Below are 15,652 nucleotides of genomic sequence, written 5' to 3' on the forward strand. Positions count from 1 at the left end.
TAAAATGCTGTTTTTTAATTTTCCTTGCATGTCCCCCTTGGATCCACAGTGACTGCACTTTCAAGTGCACTTGCAGTGCACTTGTAGTGCAAAGTGGATTTGCCTTTAGTAAATAACCCCCATTGTCCCTTCTATTTCTGTATATGGATGATGGCACTGTAATTATTTAAATAAATAAATTTAAAAAAAAATGTAAGTACCTTTTTCCTAATTGATATACAGCTGTCACATGACCCAGATCTTTCCCACCATGTCTGCAGGGAAACATACGCAGGAGGAGCTTCTAGTCCTCTGCTGCTGGTCACATGTTTAAAAAAAAGCCTTTGGAATACAGAGTAAAAATAAATAAATAATATCAATAATCTGTTTTAAATTGTCATACAAATATATATATAAATTAAATCTTTACTATAATAACATGGTCTGGATGTATTTCTGCCAGTCACACGCTGTGTCACGCTACTCCAGCCTATGTCTTAGAATAACAGGGAGGTGAAGCCTCCATCAATCAAGATGTAATACCCCACCGCATTGTGTTTAGCTGGTTAGTGGGCATGGAGGAGGAGGGAGGGAGTGGACTGTCCTTTACCACTGTTTATGCCTACGTGTGTGACTCTATAGTCACATGGGCTGCTCAGATGTGATAGGGAGGAAATGCTCAGCATAGAAACTCAGTGGAAACTGAGCATGTGCAGAGCTGCCACCACAGCTGCAAAATCCCTAGCTGAATTGGGGACATGAACAGAAGGGGGAGATAGAGAGCAGCAGAATCAACCAGGCTTTTTGCAGAATACAGATGTAGCATCCTCTAGTGTGTGTGCTGCTAGTGTGAGAGTAGCCAAACTTTACCCTGACTCATACAGATAGCTCTCTGGTGCGTCCCCCTGGTTCTAGAATGTTGGAGAATCTAGAAACTAGTGGACAGCGGCTAGGAGGGTGTCTGGAAATACCGTACAGAAGGAATCTTGCTGCTGGTGCACGTCTGCGAGTGCAGGTGCGTACGCGGGAGAGTTTTGGCGCTAGATGTACTATTTAAACTGGGCTTGTAAACAGAGTCAGTGCTGTCTGATCTGCAGCTTCCTGTGACCCCTGCTACCTGTAATCTGCTTTGAGATCCTGTTCCTGTGTTCTGATCCGGCTTGCCTTTGACTATTCCTGCCTGCTCCCGCTACATGACCTTGGCTTGTCCCTGACTTTGATCCTGCTTGCTCCTCTTGTTACCACACTGTCCGCCTGTTGCCAACCAAGCTTGTACTCCGACCTGCCTCTGCCGGTTTCTTTAACCTGTGTGTGTCTGTGCCTGTCCGGTTTCTCTAACCTGTGTGTGCCTGTGCCTATCTGTGCTCCAAATCCCCCAGGACTGATCCGCTGTGCATTGCCTGCTGTGCCGACCCAGCTCCTCTACTGCCTGCTGTGCCAACCCAGCTCCTCTACTGCCTGCTGTGCCGACCCAGCTCCTCTACTGCCTGCTGTGCTGACCCAGCTCCTCTACTGCCTCTACCAGTCCTCATTCCTGTGGCATCAGGATCTTTGGAGCAACTCTCCTGACCACCTACCCGTCAGGCACCCATACCATTCTGTACTCTCAGGTCCCCTGTCTGCTCTATCAGGGGCCGCGAGTCAGATATGTAAGGGAGGCCTTCCTCTGCATTACCGGGCTCATCCATAAGGTATGTGGAAACGTGACAGAGGGGCTGTTCTGCATATTTAGGGGCCCTTAACCAACCCCCAGGTGGTGGGCCTGGCAGGGGACTAAGTGACCCCTTTAATGGGTCATGCCGGGAGGGAAGTCGGCTGGAAGATGGAAAAGCAGTGCTGGGGAGGCTGTTGGTGACCGTTGAGACAAACCCCCTAGTCTGGGGGTGCTCTGCCTCAGGTTGGTGGTCAGGTGGCTGGCCTGGAGGGCCTGCTGTGGGGGCTTTCCTGGGAGGCAGCCAGAGCAGGGATGAAGGTGTGGGTGCAGCAGTATGGTGCGGGGATATGCGGGGGAGAGGCTGCCACATATGGCAGGTCTCTCTTGGGGACAGCGCTGTGCTTGGGTCTTCAGCCTTTCCCTGGGGGATCTATGCTGAGTCAGTCAGGTAGAAGATTGGTGAAGAGGGTCAGTCGCGTGGACTGGTAAGGGGGTGGCCGGGTGGGCTTGTGGAGTGGCGGCCGGGTGGGCTAGTGTTTCCGGCGGGGGTGGAGCTGAGACCAGTGTCTGCAGGGGAGTGGAGGTGCTCCGGGATGCAGTTCACAACACATGTGCTAATTTTCTGGAGGACTGGGAGTTCCTGGCCTGTGTAGGGCTGTTGCTGAGAATGCAAGAGACTGTTGGTTTCTACTAAAAGGAGTGAATCAAGTGGAGTTGTACAGAAGATCAAGTCATTGGGCGAGAGAATCGAGTGGAGCTGTGTGTGTGTGGGGAGACAGTTGTCCCTGGTTTTTGTTGCTGTCGGTTTGGGAACCCATGGTTTCTATTAACATCCAGGTTGTTATCCCCTCAGTGAGCAGAGCTCGGAGACTGTTTTCTGTGTCTGGATGCAAATTGGGGATACTGTGTGACTGGATGTACAGCAGTGGGGTACCCTGTCACTTCACAGAAAACAAATCTCATAGCGACTGAGTGAGTATGAATAGCATATAATACACCATTTATTGATAGTTTTTATGATGTGGGTTTAGTGACACTTTATCTGCCCGGAGTTTGGCTTTAAATGTAAATATTTGTATTGTAACCCAATGGACCCTTAATCCCCAGCTGCACCCCTCTACTCTGCATCATGCCCCAGTGATGTCTCTAGTAACTGCTGAATCCGTAAGCTACATCCTCATTAATTTTTTCTTTTTCAGCTGAAAAATGGCAGCCTCTGCAAGGTAATTGTGACTGGTGTCCTTTAAGGATCGGAGGTCTTTCCCCAATGCGCTGGATGTGGGGTGACACAAGGTGAGGACTGTAGGAAAGTCTTCGGGAAAGCAATAATGGAGAACATTATTGCAGAATAATGCCAATCGAGGCCACTCTCCCGCCTGCTTTATTGCCTTCCATCTAATATAGTTGAACATAAAAAGAATTGTCTCTTTGTATCCATCATGTTTATTTTGTTATACTGTTTTATGGAGGAGAAGAACTGAGAAGATTGTCTCTCCTGTAAATCCTGCTGATTACTTATAAACGCCAGTTAGGACTATCACTCATCGGGGGGAACCTGCACAGACCCTGCTCTACATCGAACGCCAGACAAGATGGCAGTGGGGTACAAAGGCTGTTTGGTTTATAGGGAAACTCTAATCTTTTGAAAGCTTGTTTACAGTAGATACACATGCAAATGGAAATTGTGGAAAGTAATTATCGTCATGAATATGTGTAAAAAGAAACTCCATCCCAATTAATTATCTAAAGAAAAAATATATATAACACTGCGCTAACCCAATGTGTAAAGAACAGCAGCTACATAAAATATGACCAATATTCTAAACATGTAATAAAAATAAATGTAGAGCTAGTGAAAATGATGGTAAGCCAGTCAGTGATATTAACCACAAAGACAAACACATAAATATAACTCGTGTCACACACTGAACAAGTGAAATTCAATGGTGTCCATATGGATGAAAATGATAGTCCCAAAATAAACAGTTGGTGGAAAAAGTCCAGCATACATGGAAAATCTTCACGTCTGCGTATCATAGGTTATACAATCTTGTACAGAAAACAGATGAAATACGATTCTCGGGACAAGGTTCGTTCGGATGCTGGTGACACCGAATCAGACAGGCTCAGAGATCACAGATGGAGGGTGATGGATTCAAGGAACCCCAGATCTCGAGGGGAATCCTCCCTCTGAAGTCCCAATCGCAATTGCCAGTCCGGAAGGCCAAAAGAGAATCCCAGCCACATGGAAAACTCGGATGTATAGGTGGTTCCCAGAAAAATATATATAAAAGCGCCAATGGTGCAGATCAAATGATGTATTTATTGGAAAACACCAATAATCAACAAACAGTATAAAATAGCGTGATCACGTAAAAAGATAAAATAAAGTGTAGGAAAGAGTGTAGCTCGCCGGACGCATTTCGTCCAATTGGACTTCAACTGGGGCATCAAACTCATCCCCTACACTGTACAAATATATATATATATAAAAACTACACAAATAGTGTGACCAATCAAACATCAATTATAGGGTCACATGATAAATCCACTCCTGATAGGGCAGAGAGGGGTCAGCTGACTGCCGTGAAGTATCCAATAGGACCACCCACCAATGAGAGGGGAGAAAACGTATCCATAAACCAATGGGGATTAGTAAACAATGTAAACAGGAAGGAAAAAGCCAGCAAAAATGGAATTTAAGCAGTGCTATAAACATCTGTGCCCAATTCTGGAGGTTATGAAGGGGTTCATCCATATAATGTATAGAGATAACTACAAGATCGTGTATATAAAAATAAACCTTGTAAGAGAGGTATTCCCCCATTGCATATATAAAAATAAACAAAGGGTCACATGACCGCGTCTCCTCCGACGCGGCCACGTGACCTTCATGCTCCGCTCTGCTCAGTCGCGTGTATCGGATCAATGCAATGTGCGAAAAGCGGAGACAGGGAGGATCACGTGACCTGTCACCTGACATGGTCACAGGGTCTAGAGAAACGAATAGCTTCTCGGCTATAAGAATCCGGAAAAGGGGAACAAGTGACTTATCTAAAAATGGAAGTCACATGTTCCCCAGGAGCCAATGGACAGATCTAATACGTCAGCGCACCCAGAGCTGTACGTAAAGAGAGTTACCCAACCATATAATACACGGAAGTGGTGGGCCTTGAAACAGGGGACAACAGGAAGTCATAGTGGAAAAATGCCACCTCTTCTCAAGGTGTCACCTCGCAAGACTGGAGCTTAAACTCATATGTGAATGAAAGCCCTGCATATTCAAAATTGTGAATAGGGAGTGCATAAACATCTAATGAGATGGATGAATATATCTCATAAATGTGACAAAGGGGGATGGTGTGTGAAAAAACAATGTATAATAATGAAATAAAGAATGTGTAAATGTGAAAGTGAGGTGGATATGAGTATACGAATAAAATATAAAATGTGTGAATGTAATGTGAAGTGGAAAGTATCCTTAGCTAACAAATAAGTAATTATCGTCATGAATATGTGTAAAAAGAAACTCCATCCCAAATAATTATCTTCCTTGTTAGTGGGGGAGGGCAAGAACCTCAGACTGATGTGCATTCCTGCCTGGGTTCCTATTGCCTGATGGGTGTGTGATAGCACTGGTCAGATAGAAGTGAAAAATAGTTCTGATGGATCTACCAGTAAAGTATTTTTCCTTCAAAGAGTCAGATCATATAGGTGGACCCTGTTCTGGTCCTACGCTGCTACCTCTCTGATGGCGAGGAATGATGCATTCGTCAGATGGTAAATTGTTAAATGAGCACCAAGGAGCGCCTAATACAAAAGATCATCCCACTAGAAGGGGCTTTTCGAAACATTTACTGGTTAGGAGCAGTGGTCTCCAAACTGCTGCCCAGGGGCCATATGTGGCCCCTTGCTTGCTTTTCATTCCTTGGAGCACTATTTTCATTCACTAATACCAACAATGGAGCATAATTCCCCCCACTGACACCAATGAAGGGGCAGAATTCCTCCTAATGACAACTAAGATGGAGCACAATTCCTTCCAGTTACACCAGCAATGGGACCCAATGGCACCAACAATGGGATACAATTCCTCCCAATGACACCAGCGATGGAACATTGCTTATTCCCTTTGATGTTGGGACCCTTTTTACTCCCAATACCCACAGTCTGCCCCCCGCCCTCCCCTTAATTCTGAAGGACAGTAAACTGGCCCTTTGTTTAGAAAGAAACCCCTGGTCAGGAGCATCTAATGCAGCAATGTGGTTTGGGGGGTTGGAACAGTCAACGCTATTATAATTATGACAGAATGCACTAAGGGACCTGTGTCCCTGTTATTTTGGTGACTTTACATAAAGCAAGAAGGAACCTCCTGAAATATCTCCAAAATTCTACTGGGCCAGGTTTCCCCATTGAGAGAAATTGTGAAAATCTGCTCATTATCTGCTCATTACTACCGTATATCTGCATTCTGAGACTGACATTCCGGGACACATATCTGTGATTCCCTTTTTATATTCCCAATTTGTGGAACATTCTTAATGTTGAGGACTATTGGGGATTGAGTTTTCTTTTTTCCTAATGGACAGCTATTAAAGTGACAACCAGTTGATTGGGTAATTACCAATTTTTGGAGTCCATACCCCTCCCCATAAGTAATGAGTACACATTCAGTCCTAGATACATAATTTTAATAAAGTCCTAAAAGGTTACGTTTTATCCCATTAGGTCATTGGTGCGTGGGTAGATGTACCCTCATTCTGCAGTAAGGATTTCTTTTTTCCCACTGACACAAATCATGGGGCTTATTTTATCCCACTTATGCCAACAATGGGACTTATCTTACTCATACTGACACCAATGACGGGATCTATTGTATCCCACTTACACCAATGACGGGGTTTATTTTATCCCACTGACATCAATAATTGGACTTATTTTACTCACACTGACACCAATGATGGGACTTATTTTATCCCACTGACACCTATGATGAGGATTTGTTTGTTCCCACTGACACCAAAAATCTGATCTATTTTATTCCTCTGACACCAACAATGGGACTTATTTTACTCACACTGACAGTGATGACAGGGCTTATTTCATCCCACTGACACCAATGATGGGCCTTTTTTTATCCCACTGATACCAATGATGGGCCTTGTTATTATCCCGCTGACATCAAGGATGGGACTTATTTTGTCCCGCAAACACCAACGATGGGTCTTATTTTACTTACACTGATATCAATGATGGGACTTGGTCAATCCCATATTCTCTGCAATGTACCCCAGGCCCTATTTGGTCTAAAACAAATTCAGAGCATAGGAAAAATGATGCGACACTACAAGTCGTATGTCATTAAGTATAAAAAAATATAATAATCACAATCAGCTCAATAAATGTGTCACTGTAACAAAAAAATCAATTAAATATAAACCATATAATATTAATATTGTGTGTATGTGTTGCTCTGCTCTGCTCTGGTCTTCCCTAAATGGCAGTTTGGACATGTGGTCACCCTATGTTGCTGCTGGTGAGAGACCGCATAGCAGGTGGTACTGGTGGCATTGCTGCTGCTGAGAGGCTGCATGGCTGGTGTTACTGGTGAGAGTATATTTAATTTGTTTTAGCAAAAAATTGTTTGCATTTTCATTTTGTTTCCTTAAAAAGGCCCACCAAAATCCTCAGCACCAGACCCATAATGCTCTTAATCCGGCCCTAGATATGTTGACCAAGGCAAAGGCAGGGAAGGAATGAACATGGCAGTTTAAATAACCAAAAGAGGCTGGCTGTAGGGCGGGACTGACGAGCAGATAATGATAACCAGGTGAGCCACTGAGGGATCAATGATTGCTGACAATTATCTGGCAGCTGAGCACCCTGAGCACAGAGAAGGAAGCTGCTAAGAGCCCAGCCCAGACACCTGCCTGGTTTGGAACAAGCTGTGCCAAGGAGGAGACCAAGGGGAGGTCCCTTGCTGGAGAGCCATGAAGAAGGCTGGTCATTCAGAAGGGCCTGGTGACTCACTTGGAGGACACACTGAAATTCGGGAACATGCTTATGTTTTGGGGTCAGCTTAATGCACTGTACACACGATAGGATTTTCTGATGGAAAATGTGTGATAGGACCTTGTTGTCGGAAATTCCGACCGTGTGTAGGCTCCATCACACATTTTCCATCGGAATTTCCGACACACAGAGTTTGAGAGCTTGCTATAAAATTTTCCGACAACAAAATCCGTTGTCGGAGATTCCGATTGTGTGTACACAAATCCGACACACAAAGTGCCACGTATTCTCAGAATAAATTAAGAAACTAAAGCTATTGGCTACTGCCCCGTTTATAGTCCCGACGTACGTGTTTTACATCACCGCGTTCAGAACGATCGGATTTTCCGACAACTTTGTGTGACCGTGTGTATGCAAGACAAGTTTGAGCCAACATCCGTCGGAAAAAATCCTAGGATTTTGTTGTCGGAATGTCCGACCGTGTGTACAGGGCATAAAGGTTCTGACACTGTGAAGCTGAACAATGATATGGATCTGTAGAGTCTGTAGGTGATCTGCTATGGTACCTGGGACCCCCAACCCTCACCTTCTTAAACGTTTCGCAATAAACTTGGTGCCCAATTTCCTTCCTTGGTTCCCCCATTATAGCCATGAACTCAGCCCTTGGTTGAAATGTTAGCCGCTCTTGTCCTCTAGAAGTGCTATCCAGCATACCTCCCAACTTTTTGAGATGGGAATGAGGGACGCCTATCAGCAAATTTATGCAGATATAGGACACACCCCTTGCCACTCCCCCTTAAAGGAGAATTGTACAAAAAAACAAGATTGGTTCAACCCAAGTGCTTTTTTTTACCACTACTATTCCTTTATATTGACTTTTGGAATTTACAAATGCAGCAATTTAGAAATCAGATGAAAGGTTTAGCACTAAGAAATACTTTTTGATAGATAAAAAGTGCATTTTATATGCAACTATATAGACCAAAATGAGGGACAAATGAGTAGGAAAGTGGGACAGAGGGACATTGCTCCAAATCAGGGACAGTGCTGAGCTCCTATGATCCTGTCTTTGGGGTGTCAGAGGTGTGCTACATCAGCATGAAGTAAAATCATTTAAAGCTGGTTAAATAAACAAAAAACGAATTCTGGTTTACTTACTGTATATACTCGAGTATAAGTCGAGTTTTTCAGCACATTTTTTTGTGCTGAAAGTGCCCCCCTCCTTTAGGCTGCTTTCACACTGGGGCGGTAGGGGGCATCGGTGGTAAAACAGTGCTATTTTTAGCGCTGCTTTACCGCGGTATTCGGCCGCTAGCGGTGCGGTTTTAACCCCCCGCTGGCGGCCGAAAAAGGGTTAAAACCGCTCATATAGCGCGGCTATTGCCGCGGTATTGGCTCGGTATAGCCGCGCTGCCCCGTTGATTTCAATGGGCAGGAGCGGTGTAGGAGCGGTGAATACACCGCTCCTTCACCGCTCCAAAGATGCGGCTTGCAGAAGTTTTTTTCTTCTGCCAGCGCACCGCTTCAGTGTGAAAGCCCTCAGGCTTTCACACTGAACAAACAGCAGCGGCTGTTTTGGGTCGGTTTGCAGGCGTGTATTTTTAGCGCAATAACGCCTGCAAACCGCCCCAGTGTGAAAGGGGTCTAATACTCCAGTCAAGCACTTTTCTGCAGCAAAAATTTTCATTTTCCGAACATATCCAAAGCTGGGGTTCCTAGCACTAAGTGGCCCCGAGATATGGGGCCCCAAAATCGTTTCGGAAAATGTCATTCTCTGCTGCAGAAAAGTGCTTGACATTTTCTGAACCGACTTTGGGGCCACGTATCTCAGGGCCACTAGGTGCTAGGAACCCCAAATTCGGTGTGCAAACCCAGCGGAACTGGTATCATAACTTATCCAAAGCTGGGGTTCCTAGGACTAAGTGGCCCCGAGATACGGGGCCCCAAAGTCATTCTCTGCTGCAGAAAAATGCTTGACATTTTCTGAACCGATTTTTGGGGCCCTGTATCTCGGGGATACTTGGTGCTAGAAACCCCAGGTTTGGATATTTTATGGTGCTAGTTCCACTGAGTTTGCACACCAAATTTGGGGTTCCTAGCACTAAGTGTCCCCGAGATACAGGGCCCCAAAGTCGGTCAACTGTGTCCATCTGCAGCTGTCATTTCGGGACCATTTGTGTTCAGAGACCCCAAATTTTGGCTGCAGCTAGGGGGGCATCCAGGAACCCTTAACTACCGAGTTTGAAGTCCGGGGGACCTATGGCTGCAAATGGGCACAGTGAGGCTGCAAATGGGCATTGTTGACCCTCTTTTCCACTTACAGTAGCTGTGCATTTCTCACCCTCGTCTTATACTCGGATCAATTAGGGCCTCGACTTATACCCGGAACGACTTATACTCGAGTATATACAGTACCTTTTTTTACATCCAGTTTCTGGTTCCCCTGAAGGCACTAGTGACATAGTCCTGGCCACACAAATGCTCCCCGGGAGGGCAATATTTTCCAAGCTTTTTCTGGAGACCGCACTGCCCACTGTTAATTGTTTCCTGTGAAGACCAAAAGTTCAGGGAAGCAGCTCTGAGAGAGTAGGAGCCAGCAGCATTGAAAGTTATAAACTACAAGTCCTCCGGTAAGAATTGTAACGCAAAGTTTACTCGGAAATGTTTATTTTAAAAATCGCTGAAGGTTTATTACTACTTTAATTCTAACCTTGGGCTTGAGTTTACCTTTAATCAGTCAGGGAATTCAAACAAGATTGCTGAAAACTCCACTTTCACCTTGTGCCATATAAATATTTTTTTTTGCAGGCTGATGGTGTACAAGTTTTCATTAATACCGGTTGCGTAAGCCGCCTCGTTCCGTGTGGATGAAACGCGCCAGAGGTGGCGGCCTCCTAACCTCAGGATTAAGTCTTCTTATTGTGTTCCATGCACAAGGAGTTCCCAACGGTAAGCCTATAAAGAGTCGAAAGCTTGTACACAGTGTAATATTGCCAAACCCACTTATTACAATACATATTTCTGCAGACACTGAGTCATCGGCAGTAATATTCCGCAATATAGTAGATAGGAACCGAGCGAGTATCCTAAGTTCATACCAATAATTTCAGCTTTGTCATTTATTTGTATTTGGGGCATATTAAGCAGGCGAGTAAATTGTAATAGTAGCTTATTTTAAGCTCAGCAGGCATTGCATTAGTTATTTGTAGTCTCGCAAAGGAGCAATGAGGTTTATAAGCACAGGGAGATTTTAAGGCATCGTAAAAAAAAAAAGGAGAAGCAGCGGGCGTTTCTTATTGGGGAGCCATGAAACACAGCACTGCGCCCACAAAGAGATGTGTCAGATCAACTCTGCTCTGCATCCGACAGCAACTCCGCTACAGAGCAAAAAATTACTTTTATAGAGAATAAACTAAACCGCAGGCTCACTGAAAAAAAACAAACAAACAAATAATACATATTGCAAGAGATTAGCATAGGACAGGAAGCAAGTGTAGCAAGAAGTTGGAAAAATCTACAGGAATGTCGTTATATGGATCCTTGCCCGGTTTCATAGCCCATTTTCTGCAGATGAATACAAGTAGCTGGCGCCATAAACAGCAAAACATAAAAGTTTATTTATTTTAAAAAAATGCTGTGCGAATGTCTCAAGCATTTGCATAGCAGTCACTAAGAATCCCCATAATTTGCCTTTATATGTTTATTTCCTATGATCATTAGCTCCATCTAGTGGCCATAATGTAGTATTTTTTTCTGAAAAACCTCAATCAGGAATATAGCACATTTGGGCCACTAGATGGAGCTGATGATCATAAGAAAAAAAAACATATTACACATTACATGTGATTACTGTGCAAATTCTTGAGACATTCACAAAGCAGATATTTTTTTTTTTATATATATAAATAAGCCTCAGAGACTTTTGCCATTCCAGTAATCTTTTTTAACTCTGAACTGTGCATGCACAGTTTGCGCTGTTATGAATTCTCAGCTAATAGGCTGTCCATGAGACATAAATCCTTACATCCCTATATGATCATTTGTTGGCTGTCAGTTCTAGTAATTAAGTTCTAGTAATTAACCAGTAAGCACAGCCCTTCAGTTTTTCATTAAGAAATTGCCATGCGGACCGACCAACCAAAATCACCAGGCACATGTAGTCTCAACTATGGACTTTGGCAGCACTTCCCAGCGCTGATACACCCCACACTGAGAGAGAGCAAGGTCATTCGACCAATCAGTGTCCCTGGCTCAGGACAAATCACTCCACTTGCCATGACTTTGGTCTAGGAGTGTCAGAGGGATGCCATTGGGACATGGATTTAGCACACCTTAACAAGGCTCTTAGTTCATTATTGAATAAGGAGCATCTTATAGAGTAAGAGTGTCTCAGAAGTAAAGATGGGAGCAGGGCCGGGACAAGGGATGGGCAGGAGGGGCGGCTGCACTGGGCACTGTGGTATCATGTGAGGTGGGGGGGCACCACAAGGAGATTGGGGGGGAGGGGATTTGTGTTGGAAGGGGGAATTTGGGGAGTGGCAGGGGGTAAGTATTGTTCAAGAAGGGGAAATTAGGTGGGGAAGGAGTGCTAGGAGGGGAAGGGGATTTGTGCTGGGGGCAATTTTTGCTGGGAAGAGAAGATGTGTAGTAGGAGGGGAATTTTTAGGGGTAGAGGATTTGTGCTAGGAGGTTTAAACATTTTTTTTGGGGGGGGGGGGTGGGAAATTTGAGCTGGGGGGATTTGGGGGATGGGGCAATGGTTTGTGCTGAGAAGGGGGATTTCAGCAGAGGGGCAGATTTGTACTGGGAGGAAGGGGAATTTATGCTTAGGGGGTAAGAATGCAGATTAGTGCTCAGTGTTTTTGTTGGGTATAAAAATATATAATATAAAACGAATTAGCCCATGGGACTTTAAATGAGTTGGTCATAGAGGTCATGACAAGTAAATATAAGGATCTATTGAAGTTCCAAGAACATGATTATAAATGAGCATAAAAACATCATGAGGCATGGTTTGACCATTGACATGTTGGTTACAGTAATAGAACACATGGTATACATATACAACTTTTGTACTCGACGCGTTTCGTGAGCTCTGCTCGCTTCCTCAGGAGTTGGTGTATATGCAGGATATCTAGAAAATAGTAGGTATCGATAAGATATAACATTCAATGATAATTATGGTTAGAGGAGAAGCACGTGGCCTCTAAGAGGTACCCATACTTACATTATGGTCAATTGGTCCATAGGACTGATCTGCAAGGGTAGCAGCGGAGAGCACTTCAAACAGGAGCTAAAAAAGTGTTTTTGTCGGGGGACTTTTGCTGACAAATAATGCCCATACATCTTTGAGGGGGGGGAGACTAGATGACTTTGTCCCGGCAGTAGATATAATGTTCACCAATCTGTGAAAAGCTGCATCTAAAAATTGTCAAACAATTTCAAAATAATGTTCCTCAATGTAAAATTGCTGCAACTTTAAATATGTCATCAACTACAGTACATAAAATCATCAAAAGATTCTGAAAATCTGGAGAATTCTCTATTTGCAAGGGACAATGCCGACATGCAATTTTGAATGCCAGTGATCTTAAGCTCTGAGACGGCGCTGCATTAAAAACAGGCATTCTGTGATTGACACTGCATGGGCTCAGGAATACTTCCAAAAATCACTGTCTGTAAAAACAGTTCGCTGTTCCATCCAAAGTACAAGGTAAAGCTCTGTTATGCAAAAAAGAAACCATATCTAAACATGATCCAGAAACGTCACCGTCTTCTCTGGGCCAAAGCTCATTTAAAATGGTCTGTTGCAAAGTGGAAAAATGTTCCGTGGTCAGATTGATCAAAATGTGACATTCTTTTTGGCAACCATGGGCACCACGTCCGCCAAACTTAAAAGGCAAGGGACCTGCTATCTTGTTATCATCGCTCAGATTAAAGACCTGCATCTCTGTTGATATGGGGGGGGCATTCGTGTGTTTGGAATGGGCAGCTTTCACATCTGGAAAGGTGCCATCAATGCTGAAAGATATATCCATTCTTTAAAGCAACAGATGCTCCCATCCAGATGACGTCTTTTTCAGGAAAAGATTTTTCAGCAGGACAATGCTAAACCGTTTATTGCATCTATGACAACGGCATGGCTTCATAGTAGAAAAGTCGGATGTACTTAGCTGGCCTGCCTGCAGCCCAGACCTTTCACTATCTGAAAATATTTGCAACATCTTGAAATGAAAAATACGACAAAGAAGACCCAGGACTGTTGAGCAGTAATGTCGCGTACACACGGTCGGACTTTCCGACGGGAAGTGTTCGATGTGAGTTTGTTGTCGGAAAGTCCGACCGTGTGTATGCTCCATCGAAAATTTGCTGTCGGAATTTCCGGCCACAAATGTTTGAGAGCAGGTTCTCAAATTTACCTCCAACTTCACTTGTTGTGGAAAAGTCTGATCGTGTGTACACAAGTCTGTCGCACAAAAGCTCACGCATGCTTGGAATCAAGCAGAAGGAGCCACACTGGCTATTGAACTTCCTTTTTCTCGGCTCGTCGTACGTCTTGTATGTCACCGTGTTCTCATGTTTGGAATTTCCGACAACATTTGTGTGACCGTGTGTATGCAAGACAAGTTTGAGCCAACATCCGTCGGAAAAAAATCCATGGTTTTGTTGTCGGAAAGTTGGCATTAGAATCCTATATTAGCAAAACTCCAGATACTGGTCTCATCAGTTCCCAGATCAGTGTTGTTAAAAGAAGTAGTAAACATGGCCCTGTCCCAACTTTGATGAAACATGTTGCTGCCATCTATTTCAAATTTACCTTATTTTTTTTTTTTTTTTCTTAAAATGGTACATTTTGTCAGTTTAAACATTTGATATGATTTCTATTGTGAATAAAATATGGATTTAAGAGATTTGCAAATCATTGCATTCAGTTTTTAATGTAGATTTTACACAGCGTCCCAACTTTTTTGGAATTGGGGTTGTAAATATAACAACCATATTGTCTCCCGACAATCGCGGTGGGGGGGAGGGCATTCCTTCCATGTCATTTTTTATTTTACTCATAGCTTTACTTTCTTCCTTCTTGCTTTATTCATAGAAGCTACAGTGTCTTGAAAAGTGTTCATACCCCCTGAAATTTTCCACATTTTGTCATGTTACAACCAAAAACGTAAATGTATTTTATTTGGATTTTATGTGACAGAGACCAACACAAAGTGGCACATAATTGTGAAGTAGAAGGACTTTCCAATAAATAGGGATCAATGAACGAATGTATAAGAGATGTCAGCGTTATCAACAGTCCGTTAGAATAAGAGACGACCAAACTTAGAAAGCACAGTAACCTCCGCTGACATCTCTTGTACATTCGTTCATTGATGCCAATTTATTGGAAAGTGCTGTTTTAAAGAATTTGGGGACTACAATAAAAGGTAAACAGGATTACGCTATGTGGAGTTTTTCTTCTATATCTGAGTACCTGTAGAAGTGATATGCAGCCCTATCTGTGATGCGGATGACAGCTATTTGAGTATCTCAAGGCCTGAGATTTACTTATTTCTGGCGAGTGTGAAACCCTTTGGGGAGTGTGACGCACGTTTGTGGATCTTGGTGTACGATGCACATTTTATCATTTAACACTAGGACCACCATCTGCTTCTCTGGACTTTCACCACCAATTGTCATTCATCTGTTTCTCATTTGTTTTAACCATATGAATGCCGGTCATACTATGGACTGACAGGAGCGCTGCTTCAGTATTAGATGGTGCGTTATTATGTACTTGTGGACTGGATACTATTAGTTTATGAGTTTTAAATAATTTTAGCAGCTGCTTTTTATGATAATTTGATGTTCTATATTGTTTGTTTTAACTTTCCCGTCTCATAGCGCTGAGTGTAAGTAGGCCCAATACACTTAGATTATTCATAAGAAGTCCTGAGTGCAGTTTGTGAGAAGCCATGTGGAGGACACAGCAAACATGTGGAAGAAGGTGCTCTGGTCAGA

The 15,652-nt window shown here is 43.6% G+C and overlaps 1 long non-coding RNA gene across 2 annotated transcripts in view; it reads left to right on the forward strand.

Moving 5' to 3' along the window:
- Window positions 1-656: 656 nt before the first annotated feature.
- Window positions 657-15,652, forward strand: part of LOC141102579 (uncharacterized) — a 41,866-nt gene continuing 26,870 nt past the window's right edge. The window contains exons 1-2 of one of the 2 annotated variants that reach the window (XR_012235163.1): window positions 657-2,926; window positions 10,454-10,594. This is a non-coding gene — a long non-coding RNA (uncharacterized lncRNA). Of the gene's footprint in view, window positions 2,927-10,453; window positions 11,089-15,652 lie in introns of those variants that run through there. The other variant, XR_012235162.1, reaches the window with a different exon arrangement.

Source organism: Aquarana catesbeiana, linkage group LG07 (genome assembly GCF_042186555.1).
Source record: "Aquarana catesbeiana isolate 2022-GZ linkage group LG07, ASM4218655v1, whole genome shotgun sequence".
Classification (NCBI taxonomy): Eukaryota; Metazoa; Chordata; class Amphibia; order Anura; family Ranidae; genus Aquarana; species Aquarana catesbeiana.